At 41.6% G+C, this 21,524-nt stretch overlaps 1 long non-coding RNA gene across 1 annotated transcript; it reads right to left on the bottom strand.

Moving 5' to 3' along the window:
- Positions 1–4,454: 4,454 nt before the first annotated feature.
- Positions 4,455–20,970, bottom strand: LOC108537082 (uncharacterized). The gene is made up of 3 exons (XR_001887705.1): positions 20,915–20,970; positions 6,124–6,315; positions 4,455–4,839 (listed from the first exon to the last, which is right to left on the bottom strand). It is a non-coding gene; the product is annotated as an uncharacterized LOC108537082 (long non-coding RNA).
- Between the last annotated feature and the right edge of the window lie 554 nt (positions 20,971–21,524).

A 21,524-nucleotide genomic window follows, 5' to 3' on the forward strand; every position in this document is an offset into this window, starting at 1 on the left:
TAGCAATGAGGGAGGCTCCGTGGCCGTGGGACCCTCCCGGCCAGGTGTGGGTATAATCTCCTGGTGTGCCCGTTTGCTTAAAGCGCAGTATTGGGGTGGGAGTTACCCGATTTTCCAGGTGTTGTGTGTCTCAGTTCCCCTGGCTAGGAAAAGGGATTCCCTTCCCCCTTGCGCTTCCCAGGTGAGGCGATGCCTCGCCCTGCTTCAGCTCTCGCTGGTCGGGCTGCAGCAGCTGACCAGCACCGATTGTCCGGCACTCCCTAGTGAGATGACCCCAGTACCTCAGTTGAAAATGCAGAAGTCACCGGTCTTCTGTGTCACTCACGCTGGGAGTTGGAGACTGGAGCTGTTCCTCTAGAATTGTTATAGTTTGAGGTCTCACATTTAAATCTTTAATCCATCTTAAGTTAATTTTTGTACATGGTGAGATGTATGTGTCCAGTTTTAATCTTCTACATATGACCAGCCAGTTATCCCAGCACAATGTATTAAATAGGGAGTCCTTTCTTCATTACTTATTTTTGTTGACTTTATTAACAATAAGATGGTTGTAGGTGTGTGGCTTTATTTTGGGGTTCTCTATTCTATTCCATTGGTTTATGTGCCTATTTTTGTACTAGTGCCATGCTGTTTTGGTTGCTGTAGCCATGTAGTATAGTTTGAAGTCAGTTAATGTGATCCTGCCAGCTTGGTTCTTTTTGCTTATGATTGCTTTAGCTATTTGAGTTTTTTTTCTGGTTCCATATGAATTTTAGAATAGCTTTTTTCTAATTTTTTGAAAAATGACATTGGTAGTTTGATAGGAATAGCATTGAATCTGTAGATTGCTTTGGGCAATTTGGCCATTTTGATGATAGTGATTCTTCCAATCCATGAGCATGACATTTTTTTTAATTTGTTTGTTTCATTTTCATTTGTTTCTCTCTATGATTCATTTAAGCAGTGTTTTGTAGTTCTCCTGCTCATGGATTGGAAAGGACTCCCTATTTAATATATAGATTTCTCCTTTTTCTTTTTGAATGCCTTTAATTTCATTCTCTTGCCTTATTGCTCTGGCTAGGACTTCCAGTACTATGTTGAATAGGATTGGTGAGAGTGGGTACTCTTGTCTTGTTCCAGCATTCAACGGGAATGCTTCCAGCTCTTGCCCATTCAATATGATATTGGCTATGGGTTTGTCATGGATGGCTCTTACTATTTTGAAGGATGTTTCTTCAGTGCTTAGTTAGTTGAGGATTTTTATCATGAAGGGATATTGGATTTTATCAAAATCTTTCTCTGCCTCTATTGAGATGATCATATGCCTTTTGATTTTAATTGTGTTTATATGGTGAATCATATTTATTGATTTGTGTGTGTTAAACCAACCTTGCATCCCAGGAATAAAGCCTGCTTCATCATGGTGAAGTAGCTTTTTGATGTGCTGCTCGATTTGGTTTGCTAGTGTTTTATTGAGGATTTTTGGAATCTATGTTCATCAGGGATATTGGCCTGTAGTTGTCTTTTTTCATCACGTCTTTGCCAGGTTTTTGTATCAGGATGATTCTGGCTTCACAGAATGAGTTATGGAAGAGTCCCTCCTCCTCAATTTTTTGACCTAGTTTCAATAGGATTAGCACCAGCTCTTCTTTGTATGTTTGGTAGAATTTGACTATGAATCCATTTGGTCCAGGGCTTTTTGTGGTTGGTAGGATTTTTATTACTGTTTCAGGGAACTCATTATAGGTCTGTTCAGTGTTTCAGTTTCTTCCTGATCAAATCTTGGGAGGTTGTATATTTCCAGGAATTTATCTACTTACTCTTTATTTCCTGGTTTGTGTGTATAGAGATGTTCATAATAGTCTCTGAGGATCTTTTGTATCAATTGTAATGTTACCTTTGTCATTTGTGATTGTGATTATTTGGGTCTTCTTTCTTTTTTACTTTGTTAATCTAGCTAGTGGTCTATCAATCTTATTCATCCTTTCAAATAACCAATTTTGGTTTTTTTTGATCCTTTGCATGGATTTTTCGGGTCTCAATTTCACTCAGTCCTGCTCTGATTTTAGTTATTTATTTTCTTCTAGCCCTGGGATTAGTTCTTGTTTTTCTAGTTTCTCTAGGTGCAATGTTAGATTGTTAATTTGAGATCTTTCTAAATTTTGATGTAAGTATTTAGTACTATAAACTTTCCTCTTAACACTGCTTTTGCTGCATCCCAGAGATCTTGGTATGTTGTGTCTCTGTTTTCATTAATTTCAAAGAATTTTTAAATTTACACCTTAATTTGTTGTTTACCCAAAAATCATTCAGGAGCAAATTATTTAATTTCCACATAATTATGTGGTTTTGAGAGATCTTCTCGGTATTGATTTCTATTTTTGTTCCATTGTGGTCTGAGAGTATGTTTGGTATAATTTCAATTTTTTTAAATTTATTGAGACTTGCTTTATGATCAAGTGTGTGGTCAATCTTAGAGTATTTTCCATATGCACATGATAATGTATTCTGTGGTTGTTAGATGGAGTACTCTATAGGTATGTTTAGTTCCAATGGTCAAATGTTGAATTTACGTCCAGAATTTCTTTATTTTCTGCCTGATGATCTATCTAACTCTGTAAGTTGGGTCCCACACTTTTCTCATGTTCATCGGACACCAGATAAAGAGGACCCATTTGAAGACTCTATGGCCTTAGAGGATGAACAAGCCACTAGATTTAAAAAGCCCAAGTCCCTGAGTGATTTTGCGAGCACCGCTAATCCTGCCAAGGCTGTCTCTCCCCCTCGAGTTAAGCCACTGTTATTTTGGGGTTGTCATAGCAGTTGACATACCTTGACTAACATACAAGAGTTCTGCATTTTTGTGCCAGTAACCCCTGAGAAGAAGTTATCTCTTTCCCTGCATTCCAAGACAATATATGGGTATGACACAGACTCAGGGTGCCCTGGAAGCACAAACGCAGGCTTGACTGGTTTGACCCAGAGTAGGTGTTCCAGGAAGTCTTCCCAGAGGAGGTAGAAATGTGGTAGAAACAGCAAAGACTGAGGTCTTGTAGAGTTGGGGTAGGATCGTAGTGCCTCTAATCATGAGTTTTTCAGCTTCAGGTAATTAACCTACCCCTACTCTTTGTCTAAATTGAGCCTACTCACCCTTCTGGTCTCTGGAAATGTCACATCCAGAGAGTATTTTTTTTTTTTTTTCTGTCTCCCAGGCTGGGCAATCTGCAAAAGCCCTGTGCTTCTCTTTTTAAGCCCTTGCTGCATTTGTTATACCTTGTTCAATCTCTGTATCTCCTGTTAATAAGCTTCAAGAGTACAGGGAATGAATGTCAATTTCAGCCCTATTATCTTCACCTTTCAATCGCGTGTCTGGTACACTGTAGATGTAAAATAAATAATTGTTGATTGAATAGATAAATGTACAGATGAACTTAAGCTCTTTAAACCTCAGTATCATTATCTATAGAGTGGGCATAATACTAGCCACATCCTGGGTTTTGGTAAAGATTAGTTGAGATCATGTATACAAAGCCCAACCTAGCACAATACCTGACATATCACAGCCAACAGTAAGTGTTAGTTTCCTTCAGCCTTGATGAATAAGAAGTTTGTTAGGCTAAGAAGAAGGGAAAGAGCATTTGTAGTGGAGGGAACATAATTATTTTAAGGCAAAGCAGTGTGTTTTGTGCTTGTGGAAGCTGATTAGTGGGGCAAGTACCAAATTATAAGAGTCTTATGTATTGGATGCACAAGAAATAGGCACATTACTGTGCCTTAAAGCCATCAAAAATTGATGAGATTATAAATATTTAGCAAATAAAAGATGTACCCTTGTTAATATTAATTCATGACCTGTGACAGGAAAGAAGGCTCCTGGGGGATGGAAATTTGCACTGAGTCTTATAAAATTCACGTTGCTGAAGAGCGGAAGGAAAGTCATTCCAAGCAGGATTTATAGCCGTAGGCAAATGGATGGAGGCTGGGAGCCAAGGGGGGAAAATCCAGTTTGGTTGGAGTGGAGTTTATATTGGGGATTAAGAGGAGATGAGGTAGTATGGAACCAGATCATTGTGGATCTCTGATGCCAGGTGGAAATGCTTAGACTTGCTCTGAGTGGCATTACACAGAGAGAGAGCTGTAGAAAGCCTGAGTGTTGTGAGCATCAGATGGCCACGCTCTTCTTGCCTGAGGGTTTTTAGAGGCAGGAGCCTGGACCGGATGACCTCTGGAAGTTTCTTCCAACCACAAGGCTTCGTGGCAGTCAAAAGACAGATAGAGAGAAACAAAAACCTGGGACCTTGGCCTGGATTTCGCTCCCTCATAAATCTCCTCCGCTGCCTGGCATCATCTCTCTGTCCTCAGATTAATCTTCTCTGGCTTCCTGCAGGAACACAAGGACCTATTGACCTCATCCTGTTCTCCAGGCTGCAAGTGAGAAATGGGGTTCTCAGACTTGAAGAAGCCTCAGTGTGGGTAGAGGCAGCTGGGGCCTGAGGCATGAGCCCCCAGAGGAAAACACAGGAAGAAGATGGCCAGTCTTGTTCCAGAAGGGTTCTCACCAGGACTGCTCCAGGGTCCACACCAGATTATGAAATATGCCTTGTGGTTTTGCATAAATGTCTTTGGCTGAAGACTGGCAAATGTTGGAGGAAATGGCAACCTCTTATCAGATAATTTTCTGAGGCAAACAGTAACCTGGACTGATTGTGATTTCCATGAGTTTCTCTTCTTGTTTTTTTCCTTCTTGGTATTGGTGGCTCAGATGCAAGGCCCTGTGGTTCAGTAGGAAGAGCAGGCGCTTTGTATTGGAAATCCTGTGCTCTGACTGGCTGTGTGCTGTCTGTGCCTCAGTTTCTTCATCTGTAAAATAGGAATAAGAATATTACCCACCTCAGATAGTTAGAGGGAGTATTAGAACTCCTTGAATACTGCTAGGCACACAGTAAGTACTGAAGAAATGTTAACTAGTTATTAATCTCACTATTTATTAGAAAATGGGGATTAAAGTACCTGTCTCACAGGGTTGTTGTGAGAGTCAAATCCATTCATTCATTTGTTCAACAAATACATACTGAGTACCACTATGTGACAAGTAGTATACAAGGCACAGGGCTGCTGTGTTAAAACAGAAAACGAGATCATTCTGTACTCCCCAGAACAAACAGACTGGTGGGGGGAGAGAGATATTAAATGCATAAAAACACAGACATAAATGTGGAAATCTGTTGTAAAATGCTTTGAAGGAAAATGTGGTGTGCTATTGAGAGAATAAGAGGGGAGGCTGCCTTAGGTGGTGATGTGGTTTGGCTTTGTCTCCCCACTCACATCTCACCTTGAATTGTAGTAATCCCCATGTGTGGTGGGAAGGACCCAGTGGAAGGTCATTGAATCATGGTGGCAGGTCTTTCCCATGCTGCTCTTGTGATAGTGAATAAATCTCACAAGATCTGACGGTTTTAAAATGGGGACATGCTCCCTGCACATGCTCTTGGCTGCCACCATGTAAGATGTCCTTCCCTCGTCTTCCACTATGATTGTGAGGCCTCCCCAGCCACGTGGAATTGTAAGTCCTTTAAACCTCTTTCCTTTATAAATTACCCAGTCTCAGGTATGTCTTCATGAGCAGCATGAGAATGCACTAATACAGGCAGGGTGGCCACAGAAAGCTTCCCTGAAGAGGCAGGTGTTGAGCTCACCTATGAAGGATGGGTAGGAGTTAAGTATTCCAGGTAAAGGCAAAACATACCTAAAGGTCTTACCTTAAGGGGAAAAAGGGTGAGGTGAGTTTGAGCCTATGAATGAGGTGACAGGGTTAGCAGAAAATGGACAGGACAGAGGATGAGTTCTCTTCTGAGTATAAACTGCAAAAGCAATGGAGGAGGTAAATGCTTTTAAAAAGTGTAAAATCCACACATCTATAACTTAGTATATTTTCCAGCATAAAAAACTAGGAGTTGAAGTTTCACATGGAGGCCAGGGGAGGAGTGAGTTCACCTCCATGGCCTTTGCAGTTTGCACTCAGAATAAAACATTGCCTAAAACTACAAATGTTATGGCAGAAAGTGTGTGTGTCAGTGTGTCTGTGTAATCTGAATTCCCAAAGTGCATTTGAAAGCCAACAGCCCTTTCCTCGTATCTCATCACCTGGAGTGCATCAGCTCTTTGAGCCTCAGTTTCCTCCTTTGTAATCATGGGGCCATTTCTTTCTTCCTCTTTACTAATGCAGCTGTTTCCTCATAAGGTTGTTCTGAGAAAAACTCCAGTAAATGTTGATTCCCTATGCCTCTTCTTTTTTCTGTGGCTTAAGCTTCACTGTCTGGTGCTTCTGATGACAGTCTGCATTTGAGAGAAGGCATTAAACATTCATAGCTGGCTTTTCATCAAAATGTGTCCTGCCCACCACACAATCTTGGAGAACCCATTGGCATCTGACCACTGTAGAGATTGCCCCTTTCTTAAAGGAGCCCCCTGACTGCCCCATCCAGTACTAAAATCCATCCAATTCACAAACCATTGCTGTGGAAGTTAGTCCTCCTTTTAATTCTGATCAAGTGAGCAAAAGGGGAAATAAGGAGGGATCCATCAGAACAGCTCATGAAAAATATGTACGTTCTTTAAAGGAAGACAGCATACAAATGGGATATATATTTTTTTCCAAAAGGGAGGGGGAAAAACACGCAGGCTTTTAAACATAAGACTTTAAGCGGGGGGTGAGAGAGGAAAAATATGACTCTTAAATGCATTCAGCGCCATTGCCACAAGGCTGCCGAGCCAGGATTGTTTATTAGAAGATAAGATAGAGAAAAATGTATTTTGCAGAAAGAAAATAGTAAAGTCAGGTCTGAGGCAGATAAGAAGCCAAATTTCTATTTTATGCTCAATTGAGTGACTCAGTTACATTATCTGGGAAGAAGGGGTGAAATAACACCCTTCGGAAATGAGGCCTGGGTTGCTCTGGGTCTCCTTCCAGCCTTGGCCAAGCTGAACTCTGCACAGCTGCGATGCTGCCTTCTCAGAGCAGTGTATTTGCCGTCTAGGGATGAGGGGAAGAAAGGTTCTGATCTTTTCTCTTCAGCTCCTGTTTTCTCTCTGTCTTTTCATATGAGCACTCCAGTTCAGCTTCATACCTCCCCTTCTGCTGCCGAAGGTGAGAAAATAAACACACACACATGCATACAAGATGAAACTCTGCAAAGACCAACAGATGTTGAAGCCAGAAGCATCATTAGAGTTCAGCTGGTGTAGGGGTCTGTGGTCAGTGCTTTATTTGGCAAGCACAGACATGTCATTTGAGTGTTTTTACATAGGGCATTGTTCTCTAGTTTGCCAAAGATCCTACTACACCTTTTAAAAATTTTACCTGGCTGCTTTACACATTTTCATTATGTGTCTGGTCCCTGGAGAAATATAAGATGATTTCTCTAGACATCTTCCAGAATCCTCAGTGAAAAGATGGAGAAACTTCCCTCCAGAGAGGTCAAGAGGCTCATTAAAAGTCACACAGCTGGTGAGAGGTATCATTACAAACAGGCTGTACTTCTAATCATCTCTTATCCTTTCCTAATGGTTCAGCTTTGGGGCCCTTTTCCACTTTGGAGATCCTTAATTTATTATCCAGTTGGAGATCAGAGGAATTTGAAAAATAGATATTGACTTTTTGGGCCAATAGTCAGTTCGAAAACTCACTTAGTTGTGCATTGGTAAGCCTGTGGTAGACAGAATAATGGCCCCTGAAGATGTCCATATCCGAATCCCAGAAACCTGTAAATAATTTTGCAAATGTGATTAAATTAAGGATCATCACTTGGAGAGATTATCCTGAATTATCTGGTTTGGCTGTGTCCCCACCGAAATCTCATCTTGAATTGTAGCACCCATAATCCCCACATGTTGTGGGAGGGACCCTGTGGGAGGTAATTGAGTCATGGGGGTGGGTCTTCCCCTATACTGTTCTTGTGGTAGTTAAGGAGTCTCATGGGACCTGATGGTTTTATAAATGGGAATTCTGAACAAGTGCTCTTGTCTGCCACCATGTAAGACATGCCTTTGCTCTTCCTTCATCTTCCACCATGATGGCGAGGCCTCTCCAGTGATGTGGAACTGTGAGTCCATTAAACCTCTTTCCTTTATAAATTACCCGGTTTCGGGTATGTTTTTATTAGCAGCATGAGAACAGACTAATACATCTGGGTGGGCTCAACCTAATCATATAGGTCCTTAAAAGTGAAGAAATTTTCAAGTTCAGAAAGGGAGAGATTTGGCAATGGAAGAAGGGTCAGAGAGATGTAACATTGCTGCTTTGAAGATGAAGGAAGGGACTCACAAGCCAAGGAATGTGACCCGCAAAACTGCAGAAGCTGGAAAGGTCAAGGAAACAGTTTCTCACTTACAGCCTCCAGAAAGGAACACTGTCTTGCCAACACTTGATTTTAGCCCAGTGAGTTCCAGATTGAATTTCTGATCTACAGAAATAATGACAATATAATAAATTTGTGTTGTTTTAAGCCATTAAGTTTGTGGCAACTTGTTACAACCACGATAGGAAATGAATACTACAGTTGTCTAAGTCCTAACAACATTTCATACCCCATTCGTTCTCATATTTTTCCTTTGCCTCAAGATTTCTATGAGGTCACCTGTAGCTAGTTTTTAGGCCCATTTGGAACTCAACTTTGAGATAAAAGTCAGCTCCAATAAAGAGATTAACTATCAAAAAAACTTTGAATTTGGTAAGCCATTGTGTATTTGAACATAAGGAGTAATATTGTCATCTTGTCCTAGTCCCTCAGATATACTTTTTTAAATAAAAAATGGGTGCTCAGAGAAGTACTTCCCCAAAGTAGCATAGGTAATTAATGTCAGGATAAAAATAAAATTCTAGTTTTCCATCTTCTATCCCACTGTTCTTAAGATTACTTTTTTTTATTGGTTAAAAGTACTATCTGTCCAGACATTGAATCACACATATTTTATGATCTTATTTACTACAAAAACATGATTGGCATTCAAAGGGAAAAGAAAGATTTTTTATTTGGTCAACTGAATATCCATATGGACAAAAATCAACTTTCACCCTTCTTTCATACCATACACAAAAGATAATTAAAAATAGATTATAGACACAGATGAGAAAGGTAAAATAATAGAGGCTCTACAGGAAAACATAAGAAAACATCTTCATGACTTTGAGGGAAACAGCTCTTAAATAGGACATTAAAAAAATCACCAGCCAGAAAAGAAAATTTATGGTGCACAGTAATTAGGCCATTCTTTTTCTTTTGGTATTTCACGAGGTTCTCTAAAGAGAGTTTTACACTTTGAATGATAAATGAAATATTAAAATTAAGAACATTTGTTTATTGAAAGACACCAATAGTGAAAGTCATAGATGGGGAAAAGACATTTGCAACTTCTCTATCTGAATGGGGTTCATATTAGTAATATGTAAAGAACTATTAATAGGAAAAAGACAATGAGAGTGGAAGACAGACAATGGAGACTTGGAAGGCTGAAGGGTGGGAAGGGGTTAGATGATGAGAATTACTTAATGGGTGCAATGCAAATTGTTTGGGTGATGGTTATTCTAAAGCTTTGACTTAACCATTATTCTATCTATGCATGTAACAAAATTGCACTTGTACTCCACAACTTTATACCAAAAAAAAAAGCTAGCAAAGACTTGAACAGGCAAGAACTTGAATATAAAAGAGATATCACAATGGCTAATAATCATGTGAAAGCTGCTTAGCATATTAGCCACCAGAGGAATACAAATTAAACTGCAATGAGATGCTATCCTACACCCACAAGAAAGGCTAAAATTAAAAGGACTGATAATACCTAGGGTTTTCAGGGATCTGGAGCCACTGGAACTCTCATACATTGCTGCATGACACTTCTTCATCATATCCCTTTTAAGTTTTTTGACAGCAAAACTCATGTTTTATTCATATTTCTCCCACCCCCTCACCTGTCCTGTGCCAATAATAAGTGCTCAAGTTTTTGGACTGCAAGTCCCACTCTAGATACAAAGCCACCAGCACAAAAAATGTAGTAGTGACCATGATGAGAAGAGATGGCCCAAGTAATCTTCCAAAATGGGAGTCTAATAGACTGTTTTTTCACCAAACTGCCTGCCTTTCCCTAGGCAAATATGCAACTCTTCATGCTGAGTGCGATTCCATGGCCTCAGTAAGCAGCACAGCACTGTGGATTCCTCTGGGCTCTGGAGTTAGACGAATGCTGGATAGTACCCCGTATCAGCCATTTACCAACTGTGTGACCTTGAAGCAAATGACTCAGCGTCTCTGTGCCTTGATTTTCTCATTTACAAAACAGAAATAGTAATGGTATCTACATTCTAGTATTGTAATAAGGATAAGTGAAATGTTAGAAGCAAAGTATCTGCCCAGTTTTAGGTGCTTAGTAATTAGACCATTCTTTTGGTTTTGAGGCTTCATGAAGTCTTCTAAAGAGAATTTTACACTTTGCATCATGGTAATCTATTTTGTTGGGAGCAGTTGTGAATTCTTCTTTGCATCTTCTGGAAATATCTTGTGTACCTTTAAAACTGTCCCTCAATTAAAGTTCTAACCAGCATTGTCCAAGACCTCCACACCTTGTGGCCAGTGGATTTGGAGGTCCTCTCCTTGGGAAAGGCAGGGCTTTGGGCACCCCAATGCATCGATCACCTTTATGTCCTATCCTAGCTCTTGCTGCACTCAGGATTGACGAGACGGTGGTCAGGAAGGAAGCCACAGAAAAGCAGCCATAACCCTCCATCATCACACCTCCTATGGCAAAGGCAGAGAGGCCCTGGAACAGTTACAGGTGGCTCATGCTGAGCATATGCTGGAATTGTTTATGCCTTGTAGATAAAAAAGCTGGGAGTAAATATTTACAGTCAGGGAGCCCCGGCATGCTGATACGCTGATGGAATGAGAAATTGTGCATGTATGAATGAATGTGTGTGTGTGTGTGTGTGTGTGTGTACTTGAGAGGAAGAGAGATGGAGAGAAGGGGGAGAGAGTTTTGCCACCTTTCTTTGCCTGTAGTTGGAGAGATGGTAGGTGAAGCAGAAAGAACCATTCTATGGACTACAGTCAGGTGCCCTCTGGACTGATCCCTGCTCTGCCACTTGTCTGATTTACTATGTAGGAGGCAAGAAACAGAGACTTCCTCAGGCTAACTAGGGGGAGAGCAGTTTATTATCTAGATGAATATGTTCCAGTGAGGGGGTTTTATAAAGAGCAGTTCCCCTGCACTGGCTCTCTTGCCTGCCACCGTGTAAGATATGCCTTCTCTCCTCTGCTTTCCACCATGATTGTGAGGCTTCCCCAGCCATGTGGAAGTATGAGTTCATTAAACCTCTTTTTCTTTATAAATTACCCAGTCTCAAGTATGTCTTTATTAGCAGCATGAGAACAGACTAATACAATGACTCAGAATCCAAAGAAGTTTAAGGGCCTTTGGGAACAGATTTGATTGAACTTGTAGACTCTGGAGTCAGATGGCTTCACCTGGAAATAGGGCTCTTGGCAGTGGGAACTTGGTCAAGATCCCCGGTTTCTCTAAAACCGTAATTTCATCTTCTCCAAGATGAGAATAATTAATAATATCTCCTTCAGAATGGTGTTGCGCAGGATGATGCACATAGAACACTTAGCATAGTGCTCAGTATGTAATAAGAATTTATATTGCTGTCATCGTCATTGTTTTCCCTTTTGGATGCAAATAAGGGGACCTAATTCTTGGGAATACTGGTTTTCCTCATCTTTGCTCTCTGTCTCTTCCCCATAGCAGTGGTTTCCAGTGTTCCCTGGAGCAGCAGGATGAGCATCACCTGGGAAAAATCATGGGTGGAGGTCCTCTCCTTGGGAAAGGCAGGGCTTTGGGCACCTGCAATACATCGATCACCTTTATGTCCTATTCTGGTTATACAGAATCACATGCAAATTCTCAGGCTCCACCCTGTGTCCTATGGGAGTAGAAACTCTGGGGTGGGCTTGGCAATGTGTGCTTTAGCAAGCCTTCTAGGGGATTCTGCTGCACACTGAAGTTTAAGAATCACAGACCTACACTGAGGCTGCTCATTACCTCCAGGCCATTCCCTCATAGCTTCTGCTTCCTTGTGGTACATGATGGCCCTTCTGATCTGGCTTCTCTCCTTGCCCTCAGAATCTGTCCTATACATAGCTTACTTTTTAAACATCCTACAGTGACTTCCCATTGCCCTTAGAATAAAACCCAGACCGTAGCCTCAGCCCAAAGGCCCTTTGTGATCTGGACTCTGCCTCCTCTCCAACTTCCTCTGTCCCCTCCCTCCTTCAGCCACTGCCCCCTCCCATACCTTTCCCCTTCCTGACTATGTGTCTCTGTCACCCAGGCTCGAGTGCAGTGGCATGATCATGGCTCACACAATCCTCCCACCTCAGCCTCCCAAGTGGTTAGAACTATAGGCACGTACGACCACATTCGGCTAACTTATTTTTTGTGGAAACTGAAGTCTCCCCATGTTGGTTGGACTGGTCTCAAACTCTTGGCCTCAGGTGATCCTCCCACCTCAGCCTCCCAACATGCTGAGATTACAGGTGTGAGCCACTGTGCCCAGCCTTTATCTTGGTTCTCTGTAACATTTAGGCCTCAGCTTACCTGTTCCCTCTCAGCAAAGCCTTTCCCTGTCCTCCCTCAAGCTAAAGAAGCCCCACCCCTTCACACTATCAAATGCTCTTGTTTCATGGCTAAGAAGGCTCTTATTTCTTCCCCATCATTTGTTTATTTGTTTATATGTTTACTGATTGTCTTCCCTACTAGACTATAAAGTCCTGGAGAACAAGGGCCTTGCTCACCCTGTTCCTCTTATATCCAAGATGGTTAGAAAAGTACCTGGCACAGGTGCTCAGCAAATATTTGTTGAAATAATGACTAAGAATGAATAAGATGACTAAGAAGAATAGATGGTTGAATAAATTAAACACAGCAGAGTGTTCCAGGAGAATAATACCTGAAAGCTGTCATTTAAGTCCTTCTAATCCAATGAATTCATACTTCTATAGTTTAATTCAGTGATTCACAAGAGGGTGGACCTGCTCTTCCCCTCTCTGGGGGAATTTGAACATGTGGAGATGTTCTGCAGTTAAAATGACTGGAGACACTCAGGGCATCAGCATCAGGTGGGTGCAGCGGAACAGCCTGCAATGTGCAGAATCGTCCTGTTGGACAACGCATCTTCCCTACACCCCTCTCCCAGCAAATGCCAGCTGCAATCCATGCAAGAAACAATGGTTGTTGAGCCTAATCACTGTATATTACAGTAGTTGGAAGCTGGGGATTCCAGGTATTTCTAGGCTCTCAGCCCCTTATGTTTCACCCCTGGCCTGTGCAATAGTGCAATATTTATAGCTTCACTGAAGAAACTCAAACTGGCTCAGAAATAGTTAATCCAGGCTGAGACAGCAGCTATTTTGCTCATGAGTCTTTATTTTCAGTGACTAATAGGTAAAAGCGACACGAGTTCTCCTGGTCTGTGGAGGCTGCAGCATAAATGATGTCTCTGAGGCCCATTCCTGTGATTACTGAGCTGGATATGAGCGATAGGATATTTTGAGGAGATAAAAATGTCTGACCAGCTAATAACTACCAGACGCCGGCTCCAAAACAGGGGGCAGAGACAGGGAAGGAGGGGAGAGAGAAATGGACGTAATTCACTCAGAGACACAGGCCTGGTGAGGAATTCATGCCAGGCATATATATTTGCACACAGACAGGCACATGCAACACAGACACTCAGATACGCAGCACACTCACCCTACACACAGACATGTAACACAGTCCAGAAACACAGAACACACCCAGGTACTCCATATTTTAACCCACAGGGTACAAACTACACACATAAGTACACACAGGCACACAATATACACTTACGCAGAACACTTCCTTCCTAGATGCACCACGCATCCCCATGCAACACCCAGCAACAACACTGAGACACACCGATACTGCATGGGCATATGAAACACACCAAACACAATCAACTCATGCCATAGATGGATACACATATATAACACACACAACCCAGGCACACAACTCACTCATATAAACAATACCCATTCTTACACCATGTACACAAGTAACCACAATACACAGATACATACAGACACATGCAATATTACATGTGTAATATTCAGAGATGTGTGTATACAAATGCAGGTCCATCTAACACAGATACAAATGCAGGTGAAACATGCAAACACACATACACATACATTCCACTAAAACACACACATCCTTAAAAGTACCCATGAAAGGCACAGTACATACACACACACCTCTAAGAGATACACACCCTTAAGAGACCGTAGAGATATGTGTTCATCCTTTGCTAATAACCACTTTTAAAAATGAACTCTCAGACTCCTACTCCAGCATGAGTGACAATTCCAACAACAAATCAACACAATATACAAACTCTGTGACTGTCAGGTTAAAAAAAATCATCATGGAAAGAAAACTAATGTGTCATGTGACTCTTTGACCTTTGTGAATATTGTTTCATCCTTGCTACAGGCAGAAATTCAGCCTTTAGCATGGCTGAGGTGGGGGTTGTTCTTGCTCTTTTCTGGCTGTGGCAGGAGGAAAAGAGAAGCCAGAGCTCTTAACAGGCTGTCGAGATGGTGCTGGCTTCAGTAGCAGGACACCTGGGTTGTGGCTCTACAATCCGATACAAACCTACTGTGTGACCTGGAAGGTGTTGTTCCCCATTTCCAAACCTCAGTTTCTTCATCTGTTAAATGGCTATGAACCTACCTCACAGGGATACAATAGATAAACTAGGATCTAATCCAAATGTGAATTGTAGGCTTGACCTCCTCATATTTCTAAGAGGAGATGAACCCACCGATGATACTCTAACAAATGCATCTGTTTTTAGTTTGACCCCTTCACTTGCCTTTTCTCCAGCCCCTGCAAAAACTTCTGCATGGCATGAATAGCTAGTACAACTGGGCTTATCTTCAAAGAGGGACTGTAGATTATTTCATTATCTTCATTGAGTTTTTATTAAGTATCTGGTCCTGTGCCAAGTGCTTTACCTGTATCATCTAATTTAATCCTCACAACAGCCCTTTACAGTGTGTTCTGTTATTTCCATTTTGCAGAGGAGAAAATTGAGGTGGAGTTTGGTCAAGAGACTTACTTGCTCAAGACCTCCCAAGTTGGTAAGTTTTGGAACCAGGATTTAAAATTACTCTGCAATGGTGTAGAGTGCTATACCTCTCCGCCTTCCCCACCAAAGCTGGTCATAAGGTTATAATGAGTTAGTAGGTGACATCAGCTTGAAGTCAGAACCCAGGGTGATTCTAAGAAAAGCCCTCTTATTCTGGTACATTCCCCACTGTGACTCAGGAGCTGGACATCGTAGTTTTTTAGGCCTTATCCAGGGTATTTCTTACTTCTCACTTAACACACAGTCTCTATTCAAGTTTGTAGCATACTTTCAACCTTCTTAAGCCCTGCCTTCTCCATCTATAACCCTTATCTGTCTCTATGGTCATGAATTGGTCAATATATCCTATCAAAAGCATGCCAAGTGGCAAGTCATTCTCTATGTCCTTTTTTGCCACTCTCCACTATCTATGATTGGTAACTCTGGGTCGATCAATATGCAGTGTTTCTGTAAATAATATTGGAGGTTTGTGTGGGTATTAGAACTCCTTTGTAGGCATTTAATATTGCCTTTTTATACTCTGCACAGCAGCAGGGCTGTGACTGAGAAATAAGAATTTAGAGTCAGGCTTTTTGGGTTCAGATCCTGGTCCTGGTACTCTAGGTAACCTTGAACATATTACTTTACTTTTGTGTATCCCAGCTTATTTTTACATAAAATGGGGCTTATTCACAGTACAGAGACTTTTTGAAGTTGTTGTATGCTCTAAATGGGTTACTATTTGTAAAGTGCTTAAAATAGGATCTGGCACATAAATGTTAGCTATTACCATCATCAATATATGCCTGCAGCTTTTTATGCTGTTTCAATTTGACTATGCTCTTTGTTTTACATTTAACTTCTTCAAGTTTGGGTCACTCTGCTTGCCTTCCTTTAGTCATCTTGGTTTCCTTGATTACCATTCCTGATATCTAATGTTTTGAAAATAACAGGATGTCCCAGGCTTACCTTGGCTTTCTCTGCGTTGGGATTCAGTGCAGGTTGTTCTCTATGGAACTGCCTTGACTTCTTTTAGTTGAGGGCAATGAGGGAAATTTAGACATCAGAGGTGCACATTTACCTACCTCTGGTGATAGGCAGGTGACACCAGAGGGGGCATGGTTAATTTTAATGACAAGGTGAACAGGAACCTTTCAGAGACCTGAACAAATGCTGCCGTTTCCCAGTTAATTGTGCTTCCTGAAGTCCCTTTTCACCTTGCTCCAATCAAAGAGCTGCAATTTCTATTCTCCTTGCTTTCTCTGAGTTACCAATTTCTCTTCTTTCATTTACAAAATCCTCCCAACCAACTTTGATAGATCATGCTGTATTTTGTCGCAACGAAACTTGTGTTTCAATTACTATGTAATCCAAAGATTTAGAAACCTAGATATCTGCTTTGATAACATTAGATCTTATCCAGGTGTACCTTTGGTGGAAAATTCGCTGTACTCTCAGTCATCCATTGTACTATCCTGATCTTTGAGGAAAAGTGATGTGGTTTGGCAAGAGTATGTGGGCACCACTGCCAACAACTACAGATTGTGTGTGTTTATGTACATGTATGCGTGTGTGTGTGTGTGTGTGTGTGTGTGTGTGTGTATACTGTAGGTCAAAAAAGTCCAATACTGGCATCCCAAGAGGGTTCAGACTCAGGTTTTGCCCCAAAAGAGATAAAACAATGTCTGCTCACCCCAGGATGGTATGTAAGAGTTAAGAAATGAGGGATTTCCAGGATCATAAATAGATTGCTTACTATCAAATTTAATTCTTATCTTTCCCATTTTCTTGATACTAGCTCCACAGTTCACGTCTTTGTCACAAACCCTTTTAGGCTGAACTCCAACTTCTTAGAAAGCCTTGTACACAGCAGACGCCCGTTGTCTAAAGTTTCAAGCACCCTAAAACCACCTTGGAGCAGTTAAGAATATTAAGACATCTAAACAAATTGATATAAGGATTATTAAAAAATAGACATCAGACTGGGTGCAGTGGCTCACACCTGTAATCCCAGCACTTTGGAAGGCTGAGGTGGGTACATCACTAGAGGTCAGGAGTTCAAGACCAGCCTGGCCAACATGGTGAAAGCCTGTGTCTACTAAAAATACAAAAAGTAGCCAGAGCATGGTGGTGGGCGCCTGTAATCCCAGCTACTCTGGAGGTCAAGGCAGAAGAATCTCTTGAACCCAGGAGGTGGAAGTTGTAGTGAGCCAAGATCATGCCACTACACTCCAGCCTGGGTGACAGAGTGAGACTCCGTCTCAAAAAAAAAAAAGACATCGTACTCGATGCTGGAGAAATCACTGTTTTTCTCTGAGTCTCAGTTTCCCTCTGAGTATCAGTTTCCTTATCTGTGAAATGGGGACAACATTTATTTCAGTGGGTCATTGTGAGAATTAAGTGAGAGGAGCTGGATCTGGATCAGGATTTGTATGTATAGGCTCATGTTTCTGAAGCTGGATCTGGAGCCAGACTGAGCAGGGCTTTGGAAGACAGTATAGGAAGTTTGAAATTATATTCTATAGATGGGGAATAATATTCACTCATTCATGAATTATTTCATTCAACTTCTATTCATTGGAAAGATAATAATGAATAAAGTAAATTAGATTCAGGTACTTTTGGAGCTTAGAATTTTTAATGTGCAACAGATGTAATTATATAATCACACAAATATATAAATTGGTAGCATTTAAGATAAGGAGGGGCTGATGTAGATGGGGGAGAAATTCAGAAAGGTTTTCTTGAAGAAGCAACAGTAGTGCTGAGACATGAAAGTAGGTAGGCAAATGGGTAGGAGCTCATTCTAGGCAGAGCAAACAAGATCTATATAGAAGTCTTCATGAGGTGAAAGGGAGGGTGGCCCATTAATAAAAAGGGCGGGGATGGTTGGGGCCTGTGATGAAGGGAAAAAGTTGTATGGAATAAGGCTGGAGAGGTAAAGGCTTGAGAGATGGGCAGGGGGGTGGCTAGATCAGGCAGCACTTTGCAAGACATTGTAGAATGTCTTTGGCTTTTTCATAAAGAGCAGTGGGACACATGTGATGGGTTTCAAGCAGGGGAATGACAAGCTTATTTTTGCTTTATACTAGGATCTCTTTTGCAGCTGAGAATGGATTAGCTCAGAGCAAGTAGGGAAGATGGAGATCATGGGAGGAAATTGCGGTAGTCCAGGGGAAAGATAAATGGTTCTACCGATAACCATAATGGTAGAGCTAGAAAGAAAAGGATGTAGGCTTCAGCATATATTTAGGAGATAAAATTGGCAGTGTTGAAATAGACACTGAGGTGGCAATGAAGGAGGAAAAGGTATTGATGACTCCCAAGCTTTCTTCTTGCCAGAAGGATAGTGGCAGTGTTTACTGACACTTTAAAGATAGAGGATTAGAGAATGCCATTTACCAGTCTTGTTGAGATAGACTTTTCTTATTCTGGGGCCGTCCTGTGGGAATTTATTTTGTCTCTATACCTATATTTATTCTCCCTTCTAGTGTCCTCTGTGGTTCTGGGCTCACAAGAGGGCATCTGGCAAGGGCACAGAATTGTAGCGTGAGGGATACCTCAAGCACCAACCATTCCACCACCTAATTTTATGAAGAGACAAAGAGATCTGTGACTGATGACCCCAGAGTGAGGGAGCCACAGAGTTGGCTTACAACTCTTAGGCCTGGGTCCTCTTCATTGCTTCTGCTGCTATGTACCCTTTGATAGATGAAGAGAATGTAATGAAGAGCTGTCCATTGCAACCCTCTTGTTCAAAACCCCTCAATTCTTACTGTAATCCAATTAAAGACTTTATTCTTTAAGCAAGCCCTCACTTCTGGCATTTAAATTGCTTGTAAGGATTAACTGAGTTAATACAAATAAAACATTTAGAAATTTCCTGGGATAGACTAAACACCATGTAAGTTTTTGCTTCTGGTATGTTCTCACCCTACATGGCCCCATAACAGAGATCCCCAGTATCCATTCTCTGCTCCTCTTTTCTTTCAATAACTCAACAACTCTTCCTGCCAAGTGTGGCTGGGCACATGGCTGCCTGAGCAGTCACTATGTTTCCCAGCTTCCCTTGCAGCTAGGTGTGGTCATGTGACTAGGTTCAGGCCAATGGAGGGTACATGAAGGGAAGGTGAGTGCCATTCTCATTTCTAGAAAATTCCAGGCCATTTCCTAAAAGGCAAACCTGCCTGCTCTTGACTCTGTGTCCTTATTTCCCTCTGGCTTAGATATGGCAGCAACTGGGACAGCTGCCTTGGACCAAGGGTGGAAGCCCCATGTTGAGGATGGTAGTGCTGATCTAGAAGCCTGAGTCACTAGGTGACCATTTACAGCAGAGCTGCTCCTGTCCCTACCCGCTGAAATCCTGGGACGCTCACCACAGATTACTCCTGTGAGGGAGGAACAGACTGCTCTCTTATGTAAGCTCCTGCATTTTGGAAGTCTCTTTGTAGCAGTAGCTTAACCTGAACACAACTGACACAAGCCTACCTACCTTTCCTACCTCTCTCCTATGACTGCCTTTCACTTATTCTGTGCCGTGGCTGCACTACGAAAATTCTTATAGCATTGATTGCTATTTCTTATACCATTGATTTTTCTTCCTCCAGGCCTTTACTCACGCTGTTTCCACAACTGAAATGTCTCTTCAGTACACACACAAATGTCTCAAGAGTGTTGCCTAGAGAAAAGCACATAGGCTTTGTGATTAGAGAGGACTGAATTTGAATCCTGGCTCTGGAACTTTCCAGAGTACAGTGCCTTCCAACTCCCTGAATGTCAGTTTCCTCATCTGCAAAATGGGTCTACTGATGCTTGTTTCATGGAGAAGTTTATGATGATTGATGTGAAGTATGAGTACAATGTCTGATTCTCAAAGAAAGTTGGAGATGACTATTACTATTGTCACCTAGCAGCCAAGTCCCAGCTTGGATAGCATTCACTCCAGGGAATTTGGAAGTTTTCCAAATTTCCTTCATGATATGAATCCTGGGGTGCCTGTTAAACATGCAGCTTTCCCAGCTCCTTCCCTAGCCCCTTTCTTAGAGATTGAATGTGTGTTATGGTTGATGACTTTGTATTAACAAGCCTCTCAAGTGATTCTCGTCATCAGTGAAGTTGGGAAAACTGACCCTGTTTCCCTAGCTGGAAGCAGCTGCCTCTTTCTCCTTTGATGTAGCCGAGCACTTTTGGTATTTTTCTGTTTCATCCATTTCTACTTTGCATTATTATTTTTGTAATGTACATGTCTTTATCTCCACTAATAATAGTTACTACTTATGGAGTGCTCATTAGGTACCAGACACTATGTAAAGTACTTTACATACATTATCTTACCTAATCCCCTAACCCCCCTTTCATCAGCTGCTAATTGAGAAAACAATAATGGCTACTTTCATATTGTGCCTTTAAAATGTGCCAGGCATGAAGCAAGGCACCTTTCATGCATTAGCTCATTGTTCCTCACAGAAGCCTTCCAGGATGGGAATTAGGATCCCTGTTTCACTGGAGAAGTAGTTAGGTTTAGAGAGGCAAAGTGACTTTTCTAAAGACACACAGCCTGAAGGTGGAAGAAAAAGAGTGACAGAGCTAATCAAAGGCGGATGGTAACAGCTGGATAAATCTTCTGACTTCTGCAGGGAGAACATAACTTCTCTTGCAAGCTGATGCCACTCACAATAACTCCACAGACCATCTCCACCCAGGGATGGCAACCGAAGAGAGATAACTTACTGTCTTCCTTCTTGCTTTTCTGGAAATGCAGACAGCTGCAGCACCCATCTGAGCACCTGGGGAAGGAGAATGAGAGAAGAAAGGCAGCTTCTACCCACTTTCTGTTGATCAGGGTTGGGTGTAATAAGGATGGCTTCTCTTGCAGTGTGTGCAGTCAAGAGTCATCTCCATTAGTAGCTGGGAATGCCTGTAGGGGCCTAGATTATTCAGAAATTCTTCAATATGATTATAATGGTTTCTAGTTAATGAATCATTTATTAATTAAATATTTACTAAACCTACAAAGAGATGAACTGGGTGCAGATTTTGCCCTTAAGAAGCACGGGAGAAGAGTTAACTATTACTCCTGTTTCAGTTAAGGAAAGTGAGCAAAATAAACCCCCAAAACACCCTCCCTCCTCATCATCTCCACCTTTTTTTTTTTTTGCTCATATCACAAGAGTATGAATGTCAGCTCTGTACTCAGAACATCAAAAAGACCTTGACTGATGCTTCCATACTTCATCTCTTCTACATTGGTCCCCCAATTGATGTTTGAGCCTTCACTATCCCCTGACCCCCAGGGAATCAGCCCTTCTTCCGAGGGAGGCAGAATTGCTGTAGAAATATT

The sequence above is a fragment of the Rhinopithecus bieti genome, unplaced genomic scaffold, assembly GCF_001698545.2.
Source record: "Rhinopithecus bieti isolate Rb0 unplaced genomic scaffold, ASM169854v2 scaffold_13710, whole genome shotgun sequence".
In the NCBI taxonomy this organism is placed as follows: domain Eukaryota; kingdom Metazoa; phylum Chordata; class Mammalia; order Primates; family Cercopithecidae; genus Rhinopithecus; species Rhinopithecus bieti.